Source organism: Camelus bactrianus, chromosome 11 (assembly GCF_048773025.1).
Source record: "Camelus bactrianus isolate YW-2024 breed Bactrian camel chromosome 11, ASM4877302v1, whole genome shotgun sequence".
Lineage (NCBI taxonomy): Eukaryota > Metazoa > Chordata > Mammalia > Artiodactyla > Camelidae > Camelus > Camelus bactrianus.
Genome location: NC_133549.1, coordinates 41,493,120 through 41,503,155, shown reverse-complemented (window position 1 = coordinate 41,503,155; position 10,036 = coordinate 41,493,120). Strand labels below are relative to the sequence as shown.

The following is a 10,036-nucleotide window of genomic DNA, read 5'->3' as shown; positions in this document are numbered from 1 at the left end:
ACTTTTATTTCTTTGCATGGGGGAAGAAGGAAGACCAGGATAACAGGGCGACAGAAAGAGGGGATAAAGGGATGGGAGAAGGGAGCAGGGAACTTCTCTCTGAGAGGGATGAAGCATCTGCCCCAGCCCCATTGTGAGAAGCGTGCTTGCTCCCCATCTACACCCATTCTGTCTCCATAGGAGCATTCCCTCTGTGCCTGTCCTGCAAATCCCATCAACCTGGGAAGGATAGAAACATGCATTTACTTAATCAACAAACATTTTAATAGAGCTTACTCCCAGAAAGGCCCTGTTTCAAGCACTGTATGCATATTTATTCAGTCCTCCAGAACAAGGCTCTGAGAAGGATAATAGCATATCTCCATTTTACAGAACAGGAAACTGAGGTACAGAGAGCTTTATTAATTTGCTCAAGGTCACACTTAAGCGGTGGTTAGCTGGAACCCAAGCATGATCTCACTCACAACACTCAGAGCCCTCAGTGCCAACATTGGACTGGGAGTCAAGGCACGGGGGCCCAGCTTCAGTCCTGGTAACCAGCACCGTGCTGCATGACCTTGATCAAGACCCTACCTGGTTCTGGGCCTCAGTTTCCACATCTGTAAAGTGAGAGGATTGGGCCGATGCTCTCCTAAACCCCTTCCAGACCCAAAGCGCTGCAATCTATGATTCCTTCCCCAAGGACCCCTGCTCCATGACCGCCCCCCTACCCCCTCCTTTGCATTCGACCCCCAGCCCCAACCCCGCGAAACCTCTGGCTCTCCTGCCCCTCCCATTCCCCGCGGGCCCGCGCGTGACTTTCGCGCGCGCGGCTTGGCCCAGAAGGTCACCTCCTTCATCACAGATTCTATTTGCATCCGGAATCGCATGTACATGAAAAATGTGTCCGCGTGCGGCCCCGACTGCAGACGCAGATGAAATTCTGTGCCGAGCCTGATGCGCGGTAACCTTTGCAGATGGCGCCGCTATTGCTGAGAAATGGATTGCTTAATAAAGCGTATCATCCGGCATATTTGCTGCTTGGCTAGCCAAATAGAAGTTGTTTTTTGCACAAATTTCCTTGTCAAATTTGTCAATGTTCATGTCATTTTTGCTTTAGGTCACAGAGCAAGGTGCAAATTCCTGGCATCTTTACTAGTTGCAGCCAATTTCGGCGATTTCGGCGGTGACGGGGATTCTCCGAGGAGTCGAGTGCCCGCGCGCGCGCCCGCCTGTCGGCTCCAGCAGAGCGCGGCCCCGACACCTCCTCCCGGAAGCCAGCTGGTGGACTCGGGTTTGAGAGGAGAGGGCCCAGAAAGGGGGAAGGGGGGAGTGGCCCGGAGGGTATTTGCCTTTGCTAAGCACCCACAGCTAGACGCAGACCCCCACCAGGGAAGTTGGTGGTTAGGGGTGGGAAAAGGGGACTCCAGATCCACCTCTCCCTGTGCCACCTCCTCTCCCCCAAGTAGGGGCTCTTTTCCTTTCTTCTTTTGCCTCCTTTTGCCTTACAGAGGAAACTGAGGAGTAAATGGGAAGGACAGCCCTCTTCTCCTTTCATAAGTAACTTTGCTTCTTGGTGCCCCCAAGATGCCATCCACATCTTTGGACTGACCTCTTCCACCCTACAAGAAATTTACTGAAAGGGGAAGAGTGTGTAGCTCCATACCCACTTTGAGGATGCTGGGTCTCTCCATCCACTTCCCCTGGAGATAAACAGGTATATGTGGAACAGGTGAGGATGCCAACGGGCACACCTTCCTGGGGAGGCAGGAAAAGCTGGTCACTGTCTAGATTTCCACCAGTTGAGCTTCAGCCATTGGGGTCATGCCAGGCACACTCCAGGCTAATCTTATAAAAAGTAGATTCTCCTGAGAGGTCATTCTGGAGCTTGGGCAGTCCACAGCTCACTGTGGGGGAGTTTATCAGATCATTTCTGCCCAGCAAAATTCAACAGCCACCTCTAGGGAGTGCTTCCGGGTGCCCTTTGCCTGGATTATCTCATGAAATAGTCAGTTCAACAACCCCATGAGGTGTTTACTATTATCCCCATTTCACAGCTGCAGGAATGGCTCTAGGAGATGGACCCACTTGGAGAGTTTGGATGAGGTTTGTGGGCCTGGGAGGGTGGGTGGACTGATGAAGGAGTGATGAGAGATATATGGCAGGGAGAGGGTACAAGTGAAGCAGTCAGGACAGGGTTACTGGTGTGAGAGGAGAGGAGCAGATGTGTGGGAGAGAGGGGTGTGTGTGGACAGGGTTCTCTAAAGGAATTGTGTACAAGGATAGGCAGGAGATTTGAGGACACGTATGGGGGAGGAGAGGCTGGGACAGGACTATGGGAAATGGTATATTGTGTCTGAGTATAGGTGTCTGAGTAAGCCAAAAATGGGTCAGGAATGGGAAAAGGGCATGAGGACCGGTGTGAGGGGCAGGCAAGTGGGGCTGGATTGTGAGGGCTGGTGCCTGGTGCCTGTCAAGCACGGGTGCGGGGCTGTGGGGACAGGTATGAGGGTCAGGAACATGTAAAGGGGATGAGAGGACAGGTGAATGGTGACACTAAGCTCCAAGAGACTATGTCTGCATTAGCTGCTGTGTTCCTAGATCCAAGCCCAGCGCCAGGCAAATGGTGGGAATTCAAGATTTATGTTCTTAATGACTGAATTGGGGAAAGGGATTGGTGGAAGACAGGTGCCAATCAAGATAGGGAGGAAGGGTGGGCAGGTTTATTATGAGATACTTTAGGGGAGGGTGGGTTCTCCCTTCAGCCTCTCCAGCACTGGGGCAGGCTGGGGAATGGTCAGACCTGCTTTCCCCTGAACAGGAGACCAGCACGGGATGGGAGCCCAGTGAACCCGGTGGGGGCTGCGGAGCACTGGATGATGGCGGATGGGGGGTGGGGTGGGGGTGGGGGAAGACTGCCGTCAGATTATTAATGGCTATGCGTTGACTCAATTAAATCCAGCCTGCTTTTGTTGGCAGGCCTACGCAATTATGCATCTCATTATGGGCGGCCGCCCAAATGCATCCTGGGAAGAGACCAGAACTCCAAATTAACTTTTCTTGGCGCTGTGGGGGCTGGTTGGCCGGCACGGCCTACATGGCAGCCAATCAGTGTTGGCTCCAAGGGGGGCGGGGTCAAAGGAAGGGCGAAGTTATGGGGAGGGCAGGCTGTCTGATCTGCCGAGGGTCTAGGCACCATAGGTAGAGGACCTGCATGTCCCAGCAGAATTTAACCCTTAGGCCCACCCCACTCCCATCCCCACCTAGGGGTTATTTGGGCTCATTCTTGGAGGGAGTCTGAGCCTTGGCCTTATTCCCTCTGTAAGTGAGGTCACCGCAACACTGAGCACAGAGAACGAGGGGTCCCAGGCCCTGTTTGTTCCCCCACCTCCCTATCCACGTATGACCTGGACTAAATCAATGTGACTGCAGGATTGCACCAAACCCATAAGAACCCTGTGAAGTCGGGGGTAGAGGTGCTGAGAGAGCATCTTTCTGGATGCAAGGGTGGGGGGCTCTGGGGGTGGGGGTGGGAAGCAGGAACCACTCTGGAGGTTGGCCAGCCTGGCTTCTGCCCTGCTGGGTGTTCCTTGTGTGTCATGGTGTGTATGTTTGCATGTAGGTGTGTGTGTGTGTGTGCATGCGTGTCCGCCTGCTCAAAGCCTGCCTCTGCAGTTACACCACCAGTATAAAGCGCTTCATTAACCTGTCAATCAAAGCCCGCTCTCCAGCTCTCCTCTGCCCTCCACTAGCCCATATGTATGTGTGCTCCTGCACATTGTGCTGTCCTGGGGCCACTTGGCATTGACCAGTTTCTCCCTACACAAACATGGCCCTTGTTGCCTCCCTTGGAACCCCTAAATATTCCTGCCTTACCCAGAAGAGTCTGGAGCCCAATGTTGCCTGTATGTGATATGTGTGTATGTAGAACATTATCTTATTGTATGAGTGGCCTTGTTCCAAGCCAGGCATTCATGAGAGATGGCTGCTCTAAAAACTAGAGCACCCTGGACGAGTATGAGGAGCTCTAGCTGCACCCTGTGTGACCTTGGAATTGTCACCTTCCCTTTCTGGACCTCAGGGGACTCATCTGTATTAGAACATCTGGCTTGGACTAGATGATCTCTGATGTTCTTTCTCTGTCTGGCCTTCTGAGTTCGGATGAGTGTGGCTGCTTCTCAACCTGCAGAACTATACCCATGTGTACATGGGTGCATGTGTCCTTTCCTGGCTGTTTTCCCTCCTGGGAGCCAAGAGGTGTGGGGTGGGGAGGAGGCTGGCTGCAGCAGGACCATCAAAGCCCAGAGGCTGCTCCCGAGCTGGGTGACCCTTTCTGAGATTTCTACCATCCACCAGAGGCCACTCATATAAACAGACACATTCACTTGCTTTGATTAAACTCCTACAGGGCTGCAGACATGCCTGTCCAAGGCAGGCACCCATGTGTACCCAAGAAGAGGTGGGCCCAGACAGTGCCCACCCTTGTAGACATGTACCCTCAACATTCAGGGTCATTTGAGGGTCCCAAACTCCCCAGTTGTAGGATTTTGGCCTTGCTTCCACCTGCCGGGCCCATCCATGGGGGAAGGAGGGGTTGTCTCCCACAACGGGGTGTGGAGGGGCTCTGTTAACCCCACTTGTGGTTTCTTTATTGTGCATTAATGAAACCCTGCTTCTTCTGGGCATTTAATTCTTTCCATCTATTATGTTTAGACAACTCATTAACAATCATTCGTTATAATTAGACTTCAATTTTAGGCTCCTTTCTCAGGGGAGGCAATGCAAAGCTTTTACACATATTTGCATCATAAACAGCTTCCAAATCTCTGAGTGCCACCCCTGCCCTGTCCCACTCTAGAGCCTGTCCCTCCTTTTCTTTCCTTCCTTTCCTCCCTTCTGCCCACCCCCTGTTCCAAATTTCAGAGTGAGGGTGGAGAAAGGGGAATGAAGTGTGCTCAGAGGTCCTCAAATCCTGCCTGGCCCTCAGTGAACAACACTAATGCTGACATGGGGAGGTAGGCTTCCTGGACACAGAGCCCTCACACTGACTGGTAAAGGGTGGCACCGGGCTGTCATGCCCTCCAGTTCTCCCTGAGACCCCCCTGGCTGCTAGTTCTTTGTGTGTTCTTGGGTGGATTCATATACACACAGATATGCCTGCCCACCCCAGACACATATGACCCCTTAGGAGATGACAGAGGGAGTCTCTTGTGATGATTTTTCTTTTTCTGTTTCTAAACTGAGACATTGCTTCCCGCCACCACCACCACCCCAAAATTCCTCTAAGTTTAAAGACTCCGGTTCTTTCTGTCTTTACTTGCAAAATCAGAGGATCTTTATTTGACGAATAAATGTTTATTGAGAGAATGAATGAATGAGTTTTTAGTAGAAATTGAGCATGAAAGACAGATGTGATTCAAATCCCAGCTCTCTGACAGCCATGTGACCTTGGCACCTGCTTTGACCTTTGTAAGCCTCAGTTTACTCATTTGAAAAATGAGGATGACAATGTCTACTTTGCAGATAGAGATTTGCGAGGATGAATGGAAATAGCTAAAAATGTAAAGTACCTGGGATTTTATAGGCACTTGACCTATGGTAGCTATAATAATTAATGCTAGTGAATAATTGTATTAAATATTTATGAGTAATTATAATAATAATCCCAGGAAGAGGCCCCATGGGTCATTCCGTGCAACTTCCCTTCTAGGGGGCCATCTTCTCTATGGCATCCTCAGTGGGTGCTATTGAATACTTTAGTGGTGGGAAGCACAGCACCATCCGGTTCCTTTATTGGGCAGATCTCATAACCAGAAAGGTTTTCCTTAGAACCAGTTACAGTCAGCCTCCTTGCAACCTTTCCTATTAGCCCTAGATCTGGCCTCTGGAGCCTCTGGAAATCTGTCTCTTGCTCAGCAGATACCCTGGGAAGCCCCCATCAGGAAGTAGATAAGAGGGCAGGACAGAGGGCAAATGTCGTGATGGGGTAGGACGTTCTGGAGGAGGCAGAAAGGCTGATGGGAGAATCATGGATGGGGTATGGCTGGACCCCTCAGAGGCTGTAGGAACCAGAGGGAGCCACAAGAGGGGAGACAGAGACAGAGAAGGGACGCTGGGGGAGAAGGATTTTCTATCAACAAAACAGCAGGACAGATTCTGGCTGGTCTCTGGAAACATCTTCATCCGGTGCCTGAGGCCAGCTCTGAGCTTCTTTTAGCTCATTACTGGCAATTAGTCCTCTGGGCCCAGCCTGAGGGAGGGGGGCACTATTAGCTCTCACCCCCCTGGACACACACACATACTATGAATCAAGCTGACAACTTTGCCCAGGCCTGCCCTCCTGGCCCTGCTCTGTGTGTGTCTGCATGGAGAAGGTGTGTGAATGCATGTGTGGCCACATGGCAGAAAGGGTGAGGGCACATGTACAGCCCATGTGAATGTGAGATCAAGCAGGTCAGCAGGGAACACATGTGCACTTGTGAGAGAGATCTATGTGTGCTCTGTGGGAGCACATGTGAACGGGCAAATGAGCACATGAGGACAGAACTTACACGTGCGCATGTGGAGGACAGGCATTGAGAGGGGATGAACTGGACGTGGGAACCCACGACTACATGGACTTCTGTTTCCTTGGGAATCCTGGCCCAAACAACTGATTTGGGGGCTGCGTTTCAGGAGAGGAAAAGGAAAACGCAAAGGAAAAAGAAAGAAAGGAAAGGAAAAGGTTCTTGCCCAGCTCCATGCCAGAAGGTCTGTTCCTTAGAGGGCACCTTCCTCTGGGAAAAATCGAACCCTATTCTGGGGAATCCCAGGGAGTGACACCCAGAATTTGCTCCTCCCCAAACCCCAAATCCCATTCCTTCCGAGGCGCTTTGGCCCAACACCATCCAATAGAAATATAATATGGGCCATATATGTAATTTAAAATTCTCTAGTGGCTGCATTTTTATAATGTAGAAAGAAACAGATGAAATTAATTTTATTTCATTAAATTTTGAATTAATATTTAAGTAGTCATAATGTAAATAAGGATTTAAAATATAGCCCAAAATAATACCATCTTAACATGTAACCAATATTTTGAAAGTATTGAGACATTTTACATTCTTTTTCAATACTAACTCTTCAAAAATCAGTGTGCATTTTTTCATTTCCAGCATATCTCCATTGAGATTAGCCACACTTCAAGTGCTCAATGGCCACATGTGGCTAGCGGCTGCCATATTGGGCAGGACTGGGTTGGCTGTCCCCACACGTCAGTGAAGGGTGGTATGTGTGCGGGTGCGGGGAGCAGGGAGAAGTCAGGGTTGGAATCAGTGCACTCTTCATTCTAACTCTGTCTCAGACTTTGCCCTTTCAGGGTCTTCAGGCTCCTTCCCCTACTGACTGGTTCCCAGGTCACAGCAGAGATGCATAGATTCTCTCTGAGTCTTACTCCAGGAAGTTCTTCCTTTAGTCTCACTTCTGTGATTCCTACTGCAGGCTGCAGGGGACTAAGGCTCATTACCTTCAGTTTTTGTTTTTTCTGGGGAGGGTGGAGGGGAAGGCAATTAGGTTTGTTTGTTTGTTTGTTTTTAATGGAGGTACTGGGAATTGAACCCAGGACCTTGTGCTTGGTAGGCATGCACTTTACCACTGAGCTACACTCTCCTCCTCTACCTTCAGTTTTGAATCCCTTATGCAACTCATTCTCATGAGGGCCCCACCCCCCATCTCCCATCCTGCTCCATCTAAGAGACTTTGGGGTGGGAGGAAAGAACCAGCAGAAACTGAAGTGGATAGGAAACAGGAGATAGGAGAAGGGAAAGCCTTGAAAAGCCCTAAGTCCTTAGGAGGCAGGCGTTGGAAGGAGATGGAGGAGGTGGATGGACTAGGAAGTGACCACAGAATAAAAGTAGAATTTCTAGAAAGTGACTTTTCAGCACCTTGGCCCCCTTATCCTTTCAGATTTTCAGTCTCCTCAGCCTCTCAGATTTTTTGGATCCATCTAGGCCACCCCCTATTTTCACCCCATCCCTTTAGTCCCCTCACCCCTCAGCCTCTTATCACCTCTACCTCTTGGCCTCTGTATCTGTCTGTCTGTCAGCTTCTCAGTCCTTCACCCCCTCAGCTCACTACCTGCTCCCACTCATCATCTTCCACTCGAGCACCAGCCCAGGGTGCTGGGACTGGGCAGAATTTGGGGAGTGGGGACCTGGAATGGGGTGTGAGGGCCTGAGCCAGCAGCATCTCCAGGAGAGAGAAGGAAGCAAGACCCTCCTAGTCCCCTCCCATCCTCTTACCCCTCCTCCCAACCCCTCCCCCACGGGGCTGCAGTGATTCCACAGTCTCAGGGCTTGGGGGTCTCGGGGCCCCTCGCTAATGTAAGGTTATTGTAATTGATATGAAGGTAATTGATAATGTGTTACGGTGAATAATGTCTTCAATTTTCTGCTAAATCCCATTTTTGTAGCCATCTGGGCTCCTCCAACTGCCCCCCTGGGACGCTGGGTAATAGAGAGTAATTATTCTCAAGTCATTTACTTTTTCAAAGTGTTTAGTGCTTATCTGTTTTACAATTAAAATGGAAACGACCCTGATTCACTTCCTTTCTTTTTTATTTAAATAGCACTCACCCCCCCACACAACCCCCCACCACACACTCTCAGTCACACACAACCACACCGGGCACACAACACTCCAAGAGACAAACACACACAATCTCCTTGTATGTGGCAACATGTCCACATTCAAAGCACAAAAATGCATTTTCTTTGTCACTCACACACAAGCACTCATATACGACTACATCCAGACAAGGGACACAGCCTCTGTGACCTGGACACATAGACCCTTTAGTTATTCTCCTTTGGAGTAAGAGGATTGGAGGTGGGCATTGTCAGGGTGGAGGACATGGGGAAGGAGTCACCTTGAATGTATGTCTCAGTGTGCAAGGTACTGTTTGATTATAGAAGGTGAGCATCTGTGTGCCCGCATGAGTGTGCTCTGAATGTATATTTCAAAGCTGGCTTCACAGGAGGCTAAAAATGTGCAAATTTAAAGCAGTAGCGTGAGAGCAGATTCATAGCCTCACTTGTGTGTTTGCATATGAGTTACTGGTGCAGGCAGATGTGCATGGAGCTAGCATTCACACCCAGTTACACACTAATGAAGAGCCCTGGTGAGCCGCTCCAGCTTGGACACGTGTCCCCAGGAGAGCGGTGAAACTGGAATCCAGAGGTGCCTGGCCATGCTGAGTTGGCCCAGGACAGACAGCCCTCACCTCACACTGAAATGAAACCTGACCCATTTGTTTTAACTGAAAATGTCAAAGGAACACAGTCCATGGAGGACCAGGAGGTGCAAGGGTAGGGGGGGCAGTAGGAGGTGTTCAAACTGGCCCCTCACCCACCCCCACCGCCCTCATCCTCCTCAACCCCGCTGATGCCTTCAACCGTCTGAGGACCTCCTCACTGACCTCCCCACTGGTAGCCCCTGACCCTCTATCTCAGGGGTCCCTCACTGAGCCCTGGTTCCCGTTGGAGGTGAGGAGGCAAGAGTGGCCCTCAGTGACAAGGCACCTTCCTGGCCCTCCCTTGGACTGTTCTCCACAGCAAGTGCTCTGTGGTCACATCACCAATGGGGAGGCACTGACCTTAGGGAACCAAAGGACAAGATTATACACACCCTGGATCCTCCCACATGACCAGGTATGACATCTATTCAATGTCACACAGGGAGGTCAACTGAGTCACTGCACTCTTTAGGACAATCTGGCACTCAGGTGACCCATAGAGTGGAGGCCCAGAGATCTGCTTCCCATTATACAGATAGGGAAACTGAGTCACAGCATGAGCCCAGTTGGCCATGGGCCCTCAGCAGTGGACCCAGACGCCTATCTGCTTCACCCCGCACCTACAGGCACTCCTGACCTTTTACCTATCCTGCTGCTGGACAAACGGTGAGGGACATGGGACATGGACGGCAGAGCCCTACCAGGGCGGCAAGCCCAGGTGAGCTCCCAGAGGTCCAAAGGAAACCAGGCTGCAGGGTAAGGCCTGAGAGAGTACGTGCTGTT

The 10,036-nt window shown here is 50.8% G+C and overlaps 1 long non-coding RNA gene and 1 other non-coding gene across 7 annotated transcripts in view; one reads left to right on the top strand and one right to left on the bottom strand.

Moving 5' to 3' along the window:
* LOC123613123 (uncharacterized) overlaps positions 1–10,036 on the top strand; it is a 51,104-nt gene that overhangs the window by 18,773 nt on the left and 22,295 nt on the right. For 2 of the 6 annotated variants that reach the window (XR_012510170.1, XR_012510168.1), the window contains exon 2: positions 1,100–10,009. This is a non-coding gene — a long non-coding RNA (uncharacterized LOC123613123). Of the gene's footprint in view, position 1; positions 10,010–10,036 lie in introns of those variants that run through there. The other 4 variants (XR_006720467.2, XR_012510171.1, XR_012510169.1 and 1 more) reach the window with 4 other exon arrangements.
* Positions 7,558–7,630, bottom strand: TRNAG-ACC (transfer RNA glycine (anticodon ACC)). The gene has a single exon. It is a non-coding gene; the product is annotated as a tRNA-Gly (tRNA).